Consider the following 16,167-nt stretch of genomic DNA (forward strand, 5'->3'; position numbering starts at 1 on the left):
GCATCTTTAAATAGTGTAGGCCAATAGAAACCACATTGTAACACCTTAGCTGCTGTTTTCTTAGATGCAAAGTGTCCTCCGCAAGCACTGGCATGACAAAAAGAGAGTACACTTTGTATCTCATGATCCGAAATGCATCTTCTAAAGATTTGATCATTGCAATACTTGAACAAATAGGGGGCATCATAATAATAACTTCTTACTTCATGTAAGAAATTATTCTTATCATTCGATCTCCAATGCTCCGGCATCCGGTTCGTGACAAGAAAGTTTACAATATCAGCAAACCATGGCATAGTAGAAAGTGCAAACAATTGCTCTTCAGGGAACGAGTCCTTGATGGGCAACTGTGGCACCGAATCATTAAAAACTAGCTGTGATAAATGGTCAGCAACTACATTTTCTACTCCCTTTTTATCTTTGATAGTGATGTCAAATTCTTGGAGTAGAAGTATCCATCGTATTAAGCGTGGTTTGGCATCTTTCTTATCCAATAAATATTTTAGCGCTGCATGATCTGTAAAGATAACAATAGGAGCACCAAGGATATAAGAGCGAAATTTGTCTAATGCAAATACTACTGCAAGCAATTCCTTCTCGGTGGTGGTGTAATTCATTTGAGCATCATTTAAGGTTTTGCTTGCATAGTAGATGACATATGGCTTATTATCCTTGCGTTGTCCTAGGACAGCTCCTATCGCATAGTCACTAGCATCGCACATGATCTCAAAAGGTAATGACCAATTAGGTGGTCGCACGATGGGTGCAGTGCTAAGCATAGACTTCAACTTTTCGAATGCCTCTTGGCAGGTTTCGGTCCAATTGAACGGTGTATCAAGGGATAGGAGGTTACATAATGGTCGAGCTATGACACTAAAGTTCTTGATGAACCTCCTATAAAATTCGGCATGACCCAAAAATGATCTAACATCTCTAACCATCTTGGGTGCAGGTAGCTTGGCGATTAGGTCAATCTTAGCTCTATCAACTTCCATGCCCTTCGATGAAACAATATGTCCTAGGACAATTTCCTTTGGCACCATGAAGTGGCATTTCTCCCAATTCAGTATCAGATTCTTTTCCATGCATTGAGCTAAGACTGCTTGTAAATGTGACAGGCAATCATCAAATGAATCGCCAAAAATAGAGAAATCATCCATAAACACTTCTAAAAATTTCTCGTTCGTTTCTTCAAAAATACTGAGCATACACCTTTGGAATGTTGCAGGTGCATTACACAACCCGAATGACATCCGACGGAAAGCGAATGTGCCAAAAGGACAAGTGAAGGTAGTCTTCTCTTGATCTTCAGGTGAAATTTCGATTTGGTAGTACCCGGAATAGCCATCGAGAAAACAATAGAATTTGTGTCCTGCAACTCTTTCCAAAACTTGGTCTAGGAAGGGTAGGGAAAAGTGATCTTTCCTAGTGACCAAATTCAATTTTCGGTAGTCAACACACATGCGCCAACTCGTCGGAACACGAGTTGAAACTAGTTCACCCTGATCATTTTTGACTACCGTCAGACCTGCTTTCTTGGGCACGACTTGAGTAGGACTCACCCACTTGCTATTGGAAATTGGGTAAATAATACCCACGTCAAGCAACTTGAGGACTTCTGCTTTAACCACATCTCTCATCGTAGGATTCAACCTGCGTTGCATTTGCCTTGTGGTTTTGGCATTATCCTCCAAATATATCCAGTGCGTGCAAATTAAAGGGCTAATCCCCTTCAAGTCGGCAATAGACCATCCTAAAGCTCCCTTATGATTCTTTAGAACACCAAGTAATTTTCTTTCTTGGGCATGATCTAGATCAGATGAGGTGATTATAGGAAATGTGTCATCGGATCCAAGAAAGGCATACTTGAGTTCCTTCGGTAAAGGTTTCAACTCGAGCTTAGGTGTTTGTTCATGGGATGGTACTATATTTGCTTTTCGAGGTGGCAACTGTTCAAATTCCTCTATTCGCGGTCTCCACCCATTGACCATCATAACATCCGAATTATCTAAACCAGGTGGGACCACATCATTAGCAGTACCTTCAGAACACCAATCTATCAAACTATTGTCGGCCGATTCAGTAAATGATTCTTTTAACAAATATTCTTCCGCAATGGTTTCAACCCATTCAACTTCTTTACTTTCTTCATGATCACTGGGTTGTTTACCTATACTAAAGACGTTCAGTTCCAAGGTCATATTGCCAAAAGAAAGCTTCATGACACCATTCCTACAATTGATCAATGCATTAGAAGTTGCAAGGAATGGACGTCCTAAGATGACCGGAATCTGAGATGGTGAATTGGAAGCCGGATGTGTGTCCAGTACGATAAAATCAACAGGAAAATAGAACTTGTCTACTTGGACCAACACATCTTCGATAATCCCTCTAGGAACCTTCACTGACCTGTCAGCTAATTGTAAGGTCACAGTTGTTGGCTTCAACTCACCCAAACCGAGTTGCTCATATACCGTATATGGCAACAAGTTCACACTCGCTCCTAAATCTAGCAATGCTCGCTCAATCCTAAAATTGCCAATGATGCACGAGATAGTTGGGTAACCTGGATCCTTATATTTAGGAAGAATGTTATGCTGTAAAATTGCACTCACATTTTCAGCCAGAAATGCCTTCTTCTTGACATTTAAACGACGCTTGACAGTGCACAAATCTTTTAAAAATTTTGCATAGGAAGGCACTTGTTTGATTGCATCAAAAGAGGTACATTGATTTTTACTTGCTTAAAAAGCTCAAGAATTTCAGAGTTTGGTTCAAGCTTTTGCAAGGGCTTTAATCTTTGTGGAAATGGTGCAGGAAAAGGACATTCAATTCAGTAGATGTTGGTGCTTCAGTTTCTTCATTATCCTTTTCTTTTGTCTTGGGAGGGTCAGAATCAGGTATGACTTGTGTTTGTTCTGGGACTGGTCGGTCAATAATCTTTCCACTTCGCAAAGTTATTATACTCTTTGCTTGCTCTTTATGCGAAGTTGAAGATGATGCATTACTACCGCCATAGACTTGAGGATTAGGTTGTGGTTGAGTTGGTAGCTTACCTTTCTCTTGAGCACTTAAAATAGTGGTCAGCGTTGTCAGTTGATTTCTTAATTCATCATTGATTTTGGCTTGACCTTGCATGAAAGATTGCAAAGTTTCTTCGAGACTGGATTTTTGAGGGGGTGGGTGTGCATAATGAGGTTGCGGAGGTGGAGGAGTTGGGTTATATACTTGTTGAGGTTGGTCATTCCTCCACCTGAAATTTGGATGGTTCTTCCATCCGGGGTTGTAAGTACCCGAAAAAGGTTTATTGAAAGATTTTTGATAGGTATTCATAACATTGGCCTGATCGTGCAAGACTTCCTTGAATGCGGGTATTGTGGGGCAATCAGTGATGAGATGGCCAGGCATCTCGCAATTCCTACAACACTCGCTGTTATGTTCTACGGTCTTGACGGGTTCAATCCTTCTAAGTTCAATTTCCTCTACCTTCCTAGTAAGGGCTGCCATTTTAGCCTGAATATCATCCTGAGTACTAAGGTTGTAAAGGCCCCCGTGTGGAATGCTAGTAGGCTTAGGCAAAGGTTTATTCACTCTATCCCCTGTATCCCATAATTGTGCAGTCTCTGCGAGAGAGTCTAGATAGTCCCATGCCTCATCGGGTTGCTTTTCCAAAAATAGACCATTGCACATAGTCTCTATAAATTGTTTTAACTGTGGAGACAACCCTTCGTAAAAGAAACTAATGGTTCTCCATGTTTCAAACCCATGATGAGGACAAGAGAGAAGCAAATCTTTAAATCTCTCCCAGCATTCATAAAATGTTTCATGGTCTTTTTGTTGGAAGTTACTAATGTGCCTTTTCAAAAAGTTAGTCCTTTGTGCGGGAAAGAATTTTTTCAAGAATTCTCTTTGCATATCCTGCCATGTTCCTAGCGATCTAGGTCTCAAGGAGTTCAACCATGTTTTGGCTTTATCCTTTAAGGAAAAAGGAAAAAGGTCAATTTAAGGACATCTTCCGATACATTTGGCACTCTAAATGTGATGCTAATTTCTTCAAAATCTTTAAGGTGAAGATAAGGGTTCTCAGATTCCATTCCATGATACTTGGGCAGCAATTGAATTACTCCTGGTTTGATTTCAAAGTGTCCTACATTTTCAGGAATAATCATGCATGACGGTTGACTAGTCCTAGTGGGATGTAAGTATTGTCGAAGTGTCATAACTGGGGGTCTACCTTCATCACCATGGTGACTTCCTACATCATCAGGAAAATTTGCCATCTCACAAGGTGTGAGATACTGCGAAGGAATTTCAAGGATGTGTCCTAAGGGATGATCTAAAGTTGTACGACTTAATCGACCGGTGTCGTCCCTATTCCAACATAGCATACAAAATTTAATAAATTTTTTTTTTAAATTTAATTTTTTTTTTTATTTTTTTATGTTTTTTTTAAAAAAATAAATATAAATGTAAGTACCAACTAAAGATATCCTAAAACTATACCCTAAAACAAAAATCTATTCACAATCAAACATGCAACTAAACATTACACCTCAATTTCTAATGTTTTTCCTAAATTTCTAGACAGCTCCTAACTAGTTTGAAGAGGGCACCTAAGCTTCCAATCCGGTCTAATGAACCGAGTTGACCAGGTAAGCTCCCAGGTAAGTGGAGGGGTCACGATGCGTTCACAAAGGTCCCACTTAAAACCCACTTGCCTCGAACAGATGAACTGTCTCCCTTATAGGGACAAAGCTTGCCTAGACATCAACTAAGCCACAGAGCGAAATTGGTACAACTTTCGGTGGTTTTCGTCCTATTGAGCTCGAATGTCCTTAGGGGCCAACGTCTAGTTGATTTTAATTAAGCTTAGGATATTTATGCAATGGGGTGATTTTTGGGCTGACGAGTGATGAAATCCCGACCTTATCTTTTTAAATGGGTTCAGCCCTTAGAATATTTTATGCTGATGCCATATACTATATGCAACAATCAAGAGATTTTTTTTTTAATATTTTATGACATGACATTAAATTTCATTGAATAGGTGATCAAGCAAATTATTTATTTTTTTTTCTTAAATTTTCAATTAGCAACAAGGGTTAATGAGATATGATAACAATAAAATTCTGATCTAAAATAATTAAATACAGAAAATTCAAAACAGACAGCAGCAAGTTTTCGTATTAATCTGATAGTCTTAAAAGTTTAAGAATGTCAATCAGACCGTTCAGATGAAAGAAACACAGGTCCTGCAGCTGACGACCAAATTTGAGTTCAATCAGACGGTGAATTACTTTGATATCAGAGTTTGATGCAGACTGTACAGGGAATAAAAAAACAGCAATAAAGATTTTTTTTTTTCGAAAGAAAAAGATTAACTACTAAAGTACTAATTAAATCTAAAATTATGCTAATAAATCAGCCGTTCCCCGGCAACGGCGCCAAAAACTTGATGAAAAAATAAAATTGTTCTCCTAAGTGCAGGAGAATCGCACAAGTAGTAAAATCTCGAGAGTCCGAGGTCGAATCCTCAGGGAACGATCTATAGATTATTAGCGTAATTTTTAGATGTAATTTTCAGTTGAATAAATTTATGGATTAAGATGATGTTTTGATTTTCAGAAATTCAAAGCAGAGAATAATAGATTAATAAACAAAGTTCAATGAAATAGAAATGGTTAGGGATCCGGAATCCCCCTTGACAATATTGCGTTCAAGAAATAAACTCGGTAATTCTCGATCAAGGATTATTAAAATAGTTCCAATCATGAAATATATCTTTTGAATATATGAACTCAATGTCTAAGTATTCATCGTGCCAGTTATGTCTACGACAAATCAAATATCAGAGCAATCCATGCATCAATAAATATAAAACATGATGAATCTATCTAATAAAAAAAATATGAGAGAATCAGATCATATGAAAAGATGTAAATCCATTAAAACCAAAGTTCAGAGTTTACTTCAAGAAAGTAACAAGTCAAGGGTTCTCCCATCACCCTTCACCGAAGGAATCAGCCACTCATTTTACGCTTTAGTCCCCCTTCCATTTTTTTTTCTTTTCTTTGGCCCGAAACAGAGTATCTCTTCTCTGTTTTTTTTTCCTTTTCTAATAGCTCATCCTCTGTTTCTTCTTTGAATGGGGACTAAGCTCTGTTTCCGAATGAGGGATTGAGGCTCTGTTCTTCTTCAATCTGGGCTGATGATCCTCCCCCAGCCGAGAGATATATTAAGCTCCTTCCAGCCCTCCTTCCTCGCACGCGGTGGAGATCCGTTGGCTGAAATGAAGCTGTGGATGCGGGAGATTCGGACGATACGCTGGTGGGGAGAAAGATCCGGGAGCGTGTGATCTTGCTGTGACGCTGGGATCACGGTTGCTGGGAACTCGGGGGAGCTGGTTCACGGACGTGGCATGCTGGGAAGCGCGGACGAGATCTGAGGGGGTTGATCACGGACGGCTGGATCGCAGCTGATACGGGCTGAGACGCTTGCGAACGGAAGAGCTGGGATGCGGACGCTGAGATCACGGACGCGGGATGTCTGGGAGAGGCTGGATTGCGGTGGAATCGCCATGGACGGCCGGGAGCTGATCACACGCGCTGGAACTCCGAAGAAGCTGGATCGTTGCACGCGGAGAAGACGGGAAGGAAGGGGGGTGCACGCGGACGCTGGAATTTCGGGATAACTGGTGGCAGAGCCTTTGCTGGGAGTCGGATGGTCGCGTGGATGAATGAATCGAAGGATGGGGCGCGGTCGACTGCTGAATCATATGCAGAGAAGATGGACTCGAAATGCTGGCCGCAGGATGAGATTTGGGTGCTGGGAGGTTGCACGGACGCGATGAGAGATCACATGCTGGGCTCGTAGAAGACTGAAGCTGCGATGAAGTGGACAGCTGAACTTGACCTCCTTCTAGTGTGCAACTGGGGTTGACACAAGCGGTTGGCTGATCACCTGCAGTGATGCATATTTTTGGACCCAATGTGCATTTTAGCTTGATTTCCGATCACCTGCACCCTACAAAAATATAATATTAATACAGCACTTCTATCATTATTTGTTAGCAATAATACTAATTTAAGTGATGTGTAGATCGCAATTTTGTGCTCTCATCATCGGTTCTAACAACGATCTGTTTAGTATATTTTTAGGTAAACAAGAATCGAAAAATCTAGGGCTTGTCAACTAAGAAAACTGACAAGAAGTTCCTTTAAGTCTAAAAATGATGTGTCAACATCTAGGCCCTTAGAATTGCTTCATATGGATCTTTTTGGACCAACTAAGACCACTAGCTTAGGAGGAAAGAAGTATGATTTTGTAATAGTGGATGACTTCACTAGGTACACATGGGTAATGTTTCTAGCACATAAAGATGAAACTTTTCCAATCTTTCTAAAGTTCTATAAGAAAGTCTTAAATAAAAAAGGAACAACCATTATCTCAATAAGAAGTGATCATGGGACTGAATTCGAAAATCGCCTTTTTGAGAAATTTTGTGATGAAAATGGAATTAATCACACCTTCTCAACACCTAGGACACCTCAACAAAATAGGATAGTAGAAAGAAAAAATAGAACTCTAGTAGATATGGCCCGTACCATGCTATGTGAGGAAAATCTTCCAAGATACTTATGGGCGGAAGCAGTAAATACAGCATACTATATTTTAAACAGAGTTTCCATCAGACCAATTCGTAAGAAAACTCCCTATGAGTTTTGAAAAGGCAAAAGACCAAATATTAATCACTTTCAAGAGTTTGGTTGTATATCCTACATACACAATAATGATAAAAATAATCTAGAAAAGTTTGATTCAAAATCAGATGATGGAATATTTTTAGGATACTCATTAACTAGTAAAGCCTATAGGGTATTTAATAAAAGAACACTTGTTGTTGAGGAGTCAGTACATGTAGTCTTTGATGAGAATTCTAGTCAATCACGTAGGATGGATGAACCTGAAGATGAGACAGAAATTCTTGAAATGAGATTGAAAGAATAACTTTTAAAGACTCATCCAATTCCAAAAATAAAGAAGATGTTGAACAAGTTGAGAATGAAATAGTTGAGGAACTAGATCATAATCTACCTAAGGAGTGGAGATATGCAGCTAGCCATCCTAAAGAACTAATTATAGGTGATCCAGCACATCAAATTAAGACAAGGGCATCTCTTAGAAATGCAAATAACTACTTAGCCTTTGTCTCTCAAATTGAACCAAAAACTCTAGAATAAGTAGAAGAAGATGCAAATTGGGTAAATGCAATGCAAGAAGAACTAAACCAATTTATAAGAAACAATGTTTGGGAACTAATTGAAAGACCTAAAAATTATCCCATAATAGGTTGTTGACCTCCTAATGGATTTTGATGAATACAAAACACTAGAGTATAATTCCATTTATCTTAACAATTTAATTGAGGAATTCATGTGATTAATTGGGAATATTGTTAAGAAATGTCTAGGCAAGTTCCCATAATTTTTATGAATTTATTGAAGAATATTTTGAGTTAAAGAAAACAGATCAGGGACAGCCGAGACGTCTCCGGATAGTTTCAGAGACGTCTCTGGCACAAACAGGAAGAACTGGGACACTTGGAGACGTCCCCGGCACCTGCCGAGTCGTCCCCGCGCTAGCGGAGTCGACTCTCTCAGTAGCGGAGTCGACTCTCTCAGTGGCGGCAGAAAGGCAATTTTCAAGAGATATGCGCGAGACGTCCCCACTGTACGCGGAGTCGTCCCCGCAAGTAAAAAGGAGACTTCCCGAGTCGTCCCCAAGATAGCGGAGACGGCTCTCTCAGGGTTTTCCAGAGAATGGTTTTTTCGGTGATAAGGAAGCGGAGTCGACCCTGAGACAGCGGAGTCGTCCCCATGCATAAAGTGCAAACAAGCCGAGACGTCCCCTGAAGGAGCGGAGTCGACTCTCTCAGGGAATTCCAGAGGACATGTTTTTCAGAGATAAAGAAGCGGAGTCGTCCCCAAAGCAGCGGAGTCGTCCCCATTCAAAAAGTACAAACAAGCCGAGACGTCCCCTTAAAGTGCCGAGTCGACCCCAGACAACGTAAAAAGTAAAATCTTGTAGCCGAGACGTCTCTCGTTGAAGCGGAGACGTCCCCGGAGCGCCTGGGACGCGACTGACAGCTTTTCAGGTTTGGATTGAATTTCAAATCCTTTTTACTTTGTCTTTAACGGCTATATTTGCTTTTTTGGGCTATAAAAGGGACCTCTTAAGTGCTTCTCAACAACTCTTCACCAACCCAAAGCTAGATCATTCAAGAGAAAAGTAAGAAAGAAAAGTTCAAGGGAGTGAGTGCATTCAAGTGAAGAAATCAAGTGTTTTCAAGCTTCCCAAGTGATTTCAAGCTCAACCTCTCTCGTACGCTCGGGATTCAAAGCTCACACTCAACCCTACGCGGTCCACATCGGAAGAATCAACATTTCTCACGCTTCCAACGGCAAAAGGATTCTTCCGGGTTCTATTGTTCATAATTGTCATATTTGCTTTTTAGAGCTTTACTTTTCCTTTGTAAACTCTTTCATTGTGGTGCTTGTTCCAGTCAAGAGACTTGGAACAAGGGAAAGACGTCCCAAGCCTAAGTGAAATTGGGGGTTTTAGGGTTTGTTGTGAGCCCGGTGTAAAACAACGAGTTGGGTAGTGAACTCGCAAAACTACCGTACTGTAATCTTGGATTATAATGGAAATTCCCAAAGGTGATTTGGGGAGTGGATGTAGGAGCAGTGGAAGCTCCGAACTACTATAAAACCTTGTGTTTGCGATTGACCTTTCTTATTCCTCCTTCTTTACTTTAGTGCACATATTCGTGTGTTTTATTTTTAATTAGTCAAAAGCTTTTAAAACACCCAATTCACCCCCCTCTTGGGTGACCATCTCTGGGCAACAAGTGGTATCAGAGCGGGTGCTCGTGTATTTCTTGAAAGACCTAACCGTCTTAGCCAAAGATCTAGATGGCAACACCCTTTAACAATGTTCCTGCCGAGGGGCAAGCAACCAATAGACCTCCACTCTTCAATGGGACAAATTATACCTATTGGAAGACTAGAATGAGAATCTTCATTCAAGCACAAGACTATGCCTTGTGGAGGGTTACAGTCAAGGGACCACAAGAACCATCACACATGGTTAATGGCATTCGAGTTCCCAAACCTGAGGAGGATTGGGATGAGAATGATGATAGGATGGCTCAACTTAATTCTAGAGCCATGAACTCATTATTTTGTTCTCTAGATGTAAATGAGTTCAATAGAGTCTCCACATGTACTTCCGCGAAGGAAATATGGGATAGGCTTGAAGTTACCCACGAGGGTACAAATCAAGTCAAAGAGTCTAAAGTGAACATTCTAGTTCACAAGTATGAGTTGTTTAAGATGGAACCCAATGAAACCATCACATGCATGTTTACTCGCTTTACCGATATAATTAATGGTCTAAAGAGTTTGGGTAAATCTTATACTAACCCAGAACTTGTGAGTAAAATTCTCAGGTCTTTGCCGAAAGCATGGGAAGCAAAGGTCACGGCGATCGTAGAAGCCAAAGACCTCAACACTTTGGGATTAGAACAACTACTGGGCTCATTGATGACGCATGAGCTCACAATGAAGCAACATGAAGAAGAGTTGCCGAAGAAAAGGACAATCGCACTCAAGGCTACCTCAAGTGTGTGTGAAGAAGAGAGTAGTGAGAGTGAAGAAGAAAGCCAAGATGAGGACTTGGGTTTGATAGTAAGGAAGTTTAAGAAATTCATGAGAAGAAAGAAACCTTTCCCAAGAAAGAAATTTGGAGGGAGAAATGATTGGGAAAAAGAAAAGAAAAAAGAAAGAGATCCAATCATATGCTATGATTGCAAGAGACTGGGACACGTTCGTTCCAAATGCCCTCAACAAAAGAAGTATTTTGGAAAGGAGAAGAAGAAGGCATTGAAGGCAACATGGGATGATAGTGACACATCATCCTCCGAGGAAGAGAAGGAAGAGACCGCCAATTTGTGCTTCATGGCGTTCGAAGACGACGAGGTATGTCAAAACCCAACTATAAATTTTACTTTAGAAGAATTATATGAAGCTTTTCAAGAACTTATGGGTGATTGTAGTATGTTAGGAGCAAAGAATAAAGAGTTAAAAGCCTCCAATCAAAAACTAAAGGAAGATTTTGAAAACCTATTAATTGAAAAGGAGAGCGTTAAAAATATTAACACTACTAACCTAGAAATCAAAAATTCAAAACTTAGCATTGAAAATGAAAAGGCAAAAACACTAATTAAGGAATTAAATCTAAAAGTAAAATTCCTACTCGATAATAATACCTCACTTGCACAAAATGTTGAATCCCTTAAAAAAGATAAGGAAGAACTAGTTAAAGAAAATTTGAATCTTAAGAATGAGGTACATAAGTACAAACCAATTGTTGAAAAATTCACACAAAGCTCTGAAAAATTAAATCTTATTCTTTCAAATCAAAGAGCTGTTTTCAATAAAGCCGGATTAGGATATAAAACTAACACACAACAAAAATACCTAAAGAATTTCTTTGTAAAAGCAAAAAATGTAAAAACTGAAAAATCTACATGCTTTCATTGTGGGAAGAATGGACATAAAGCCTACTCTTGTATTCAAAGAAAGATCCAAACTAACAAGAGTACATTTGTGAAAGCTAAAAACATAACTAAAGTATGGGTGCCTAAGGGAACCAACCACACTAACCACGAAGGACCCAAGAAAACTTGGGTACCTAAGAGCTTCACATGATCATTTTGCAGGTATGCCTTGCAGCCGGAAACAAAAAGAGAATGTGGTATCTTGATAGTGGTTGCTCAAGGCATATGACCGGTGACAAGAGTCTCTTCGTCACCTTGGAATCAAAAGAAGGAGGAGTAGTCACATTCGGAGACAATGCTAAAGGTCAAATCATTGGTGTTGGTAAAATCTCCATATCACCCTCCTCATTTATTGATAATGTATTGTTAGTCAATGGACTAAAACATAATTTATTAAGTATAAGTCAATTTTGTGACAAGGGATTTAAAGTATCATTTGAATCATCACTATGCATAATTAGTAGTCCAATTGATAATGAGATCATACTCACAGGACATAGGCATGGAAATGTTTACATGGTAGATCTTGATGATCTCACCATGAAGGATGGCCAATGTCTTGTAGCCATGAATCCCAAAGTCAATGAGACTAGTTGGTTATGGCATCGTAGGTTAGGGCATGCTAGCATGGATTTAATCTCAAAATTAATTACAAAGGATCTAGTCAAAGGACTACCAAAAATAGACTTTGAAAAGAATAAAATTTGTGCTGCATGTCAATTAGGGAAACAAACAAGAAGTTCTTTCAAGTCTAAGAACATAGTCTCAACATCAAAACCCTTAGAACTAATTCACATGGATTTGTTTGGACCCACTAGAACTGCTAGTCTAGGGGGTAAGAAATTTGGTCTTGTAATTGTTGATGATTTTTCACGTTTTACATGGGTTTCATTTCTTGCACACAAAGATGAGTACTTTCCCGCTTTTATCAAGTTTCATAATAGGGTTTCAAATGAACTCAGTCTTAAACTAAAAGCAATTAGGAGTGATCATGGTACCGAGTTTGAAAATCAGTATTTTGAAAAATTTTGTGAAGAAAATGGTATCAATCACAACTTCTCGGCACCTAGGACACCCCAACAAAATGGGGTGGTAGAAAGGAAGAATCGCACACTAGTAGATATGGCTCGTACCATGTTGTGCGAATCGGATCTACCAAAGTATTTTTGGGCTGAAGCAATAAATACTTCATGTTATATCTTAAATCGTGCTTTAGTTAGATCCATCTTAAAGAAAACACCTTATGAGTTGATAAAAAGTAAGAAACCTAATATAAGTTATTTTCATGTTTTCGGTTGTCGATGCTTTATTTTGAACAATGGAAAGGACAATCTAAGTAAATTTAGTGCTAAATCAGATGAGGAGATCTTCTTAGGTTATTCCTCATCTAGTAGAGCATACAGGGTCTTCAACAAGAGAACTCTCGTTGTTGAAGAATCCATTCATGTTGTTTTTGATGAAACTAATGGAGATTCTTCTAGAAAAGAAGAAGATGGTGATGTAGGTATACTTGAAGACCAAATGAAGGAACTCTCCACTCAAGACAAACAACATGAGGATGAGATCAAAGAAGATACAAATCAGCGAGATGAAGAAGATCAACCTCCATCAAGAAATCAAGATCTTCCCAAAGAATGGAGGTATGCACATGGTCATCCAAAGGATCTAATCCTTGGTGATCCTTCACAAGGTATAAGAACTAGATCCTCTTTAAGAAACACTAGTAATTATCTTGCTTTCGTTTCACAAATAGAGCCTAAATCACTAGAAGAAGCTGAAAAAGATGATAATTGGATGAATGCTATGCAAGAGAAATTAAACCAATTCGAAAGAAATGAAGTTTGGACTCTAATGAAAAGACCCCCTAATGTTTCAATCATAGGCACCAAGTGGGTGTATAGAAATAAACTAGATGAAGATGGAATAGTAATAAGAAACAAAGCTAGGCTAGTGGCCAAAGGATATAATCAGGAGGAAGGAATAGATTTTGATGAAACTTTTGCTTCTGTTGTTAGGTTAGAGGCTATTAGACTACTTTTAGCATATGCATGCTTCATGGATTTTAAACTCTATCAAATGGATGTAAAAAGTGCATTTTTAAATGGTTATATAATGGAGGAAGTTTATGTAGGACAACCTCCAGGTTTTGAAAATCACTTACATCCAGATTATGTGTATAAATTGCATAAAGCATTGTATGGCCTTAAGCAAGCCCCTAGGGCATGGTATGAAAGATTAAGTAATTTCCTAATTGAAAACAAATTTAAGAGAGGAAATGTAGACAAAACCCTCTTTATTAAAAGAAAAGGAAATGACTTATTGCTTGTACAAATTTATGTGGATGATATAATTTTTGGTGCTACTAATGACAGTCTTTGTCAAGAGTTTGCCAAGCTTATGCAGGGAGAATTTGAAATGAGCATGATGGGTGAGCTCAACTTCTTCCTTGGGCTACAAATAAAACAATCAGAGGAGGGCATCTTCATCAGTCAGTCCAAATACATCAAGAAAATATTGGAAAAATTCAAGATGAAGGATGCAAAGGAAATCAGCACACCCATGGGCTCAAGTTGCAAGCTTGACAAAGATGAAAAAGGTAAAAGTATAGACTGCAAATTGTACAGAGGTATGATAGGCTCTCTACTTTACCTTACTGCTAGTAGACCAGATATATTATTCAGTGTTTGTATGTGTGCTAGATACCAAGCATGTCCTAAGGAATCACACTTGCAAGCTGTTAAGAGAATTTTTAGATATCTAGTAGGGACATCTAATGTAGGCTTATGGTATTCTAAACAATCTGACATAAATTTAATTGCTTATTCCGATGCTGATTTTGCTGGGTGCAAACTCGACAGAAAAAGCACAAGTGGCACATGTCAATTCTTGGGTGCCAATTTGGTTTCTTGGTTTAGCAAGAAACAAAATTCAGTTGCCTTGTCCACAGCTGAGGCTGAGTACATTGCAGCTGGAAGCTGTTGTGCCCAAGTTCTTTGGATTAAGCAACAACTTGAAGATTTCGGTATCAAAATGGATAATATACCAATTAAATGTGATAATACAAGTGCAATTAATTTAACAAAAAATCCTGTCCAACACTCTAAGTCAAAGCATATAGAGATTAGGCATCACTTTATTAGGGATCATGTGCTGAAAAATGATGTGATGATTGAATATGTATGTACTGAAAATCAATTGGCTGATATCTTTACAAAGCCCCTTTGTAAAGAAAGATTCAACTTCTTAAGGAATGCTTTGAGCTTGTATGATCCTAGCAAATGAATTGAACTTGTATTGCATTGTTTTGCTGCGCAAACTAGTAATCAACCTCAAGGTAAACATAAGTGAAAACATGAATTCATGTAAGCTAAATGACGAACTGTTTGACTTTCCGGAGGATGGTTACCCTCCCTTGGACTCTTCATGGAGATATTTTCAGAGCCTATTTCATAGGTATTCGAAATTTGGTCAAACATTCCTCATTTCAATATTAATAATTCAAAAATTATTATCAAATTATTATAGGATGTATCATTAAGGGGGAGGATCACAAACAAATTCACTCTAAGTTTATCAAAAGAGATCATGTTGATTAGGGTGATTAAACAAAAATTGGGAGAAGATAGAATTTAGTCTGAAATTTTTCAGTGCCGGAGACGTCTCTGGCAAATCGCAGAGACGTCCCCCCAGGGGAGACGTCTCGCCTTAGTCGCGGAGACGTCTCGGGGACCGAATGAGGGCTTTTAAAATAGGTCGAAATAGCTCGAGCCGACCCGAGCTTTCTCCTTCATCCCCGACCAAAACGAAAAACCCTAGCCTCCATTTGCTCTCCACCTCAAACCCTAGCCTCCGTTTGCTCTCCATCACAAACCCTAGCATCCATGGCACCAAAGAAGGCTAGGACGACCCGTGGAAGGCGACCTAGGGCAGCGGCCGACGGTGAGGAACGGCGGGAAGAACCTTCCGCGCCGTCTCCTCCGGTTGCTCCGCCAACCACGACTATTTTCTGTGCAAATCGCACAGTCACGACCGGAAGGTACATAGATTTCTCATTTTTAGATCATGAGGGGTTCTCTATTGGAGAGAGACTCCGAGCCTAAGGGTGGGAGCACTTTTGTACCCTCAATACCTCGACCTACCCCGGCCTAGTTAGAGAACTTTTTAGCAATATGGCCTTAGGGGACATAGGGTACACTGCATATGTCCGAGGGACATTAGTAGAAGTCAATGAAGATGTCCTATCCACTGTCTTACAAATCCCTAAGGACGGTGAGGCTCCAACCTCACATCCCCAAAGGGAATCAGCCCTAAATCTACTTTTAGGAAGAGAGGACTGCGGCCCTCTTGATGTTGTCAATTCCCAGGACCTAAATGCAGAGATGAGACTTCTTTTAAGTATTGTCAACCGGGTCCTATTTCCCAAAACCGGTCGCTTCGATTTTGTTTCAGAGCGAGATTTAGTTATAATGCACCATATCCTACTAGGGATACCCCTAAACCTCCCTAGACTTATGCTAAACTACATTGCCCTATGTCATAGGTATTCTAGG

The 16,167-nt window shown here is 39.5% G+C and overlaps 1 pseudogene; it reads left to right on the forward strand.

Annotated features, from left to right (window-relative positions):
- The first annotated feature begins 3,760 nt into the window (after positions 1 to 3,760).
- LOC149751536 (small nucleolar RNA R71) lies at positions 3,761 to 3,858 on the forward strand (annotated as a pseudogene).
- The last annotated feature ends 12,309 nt before the right edge of the window (positions 3,859 to 16,167 follow it).

The sequence above is a fragment of the Phoenix dactylifera genome, chromosome 12 (assembly GCF_051530095.1).
Source record: "Phoenix dactylifera cultivar Ajwa chromosome 12, Ajwa_hap1_PhDact_Kaust_v1.1, whole genome shotgun sequence".
In the NCBI taxonomy this organism is placed as follows: Eukaryota; Viridiplantae; Streptophyta; class Magnoliopsida; order Arecales; family Arecaceae; genus Phoenix; species Phoenix dactylifera.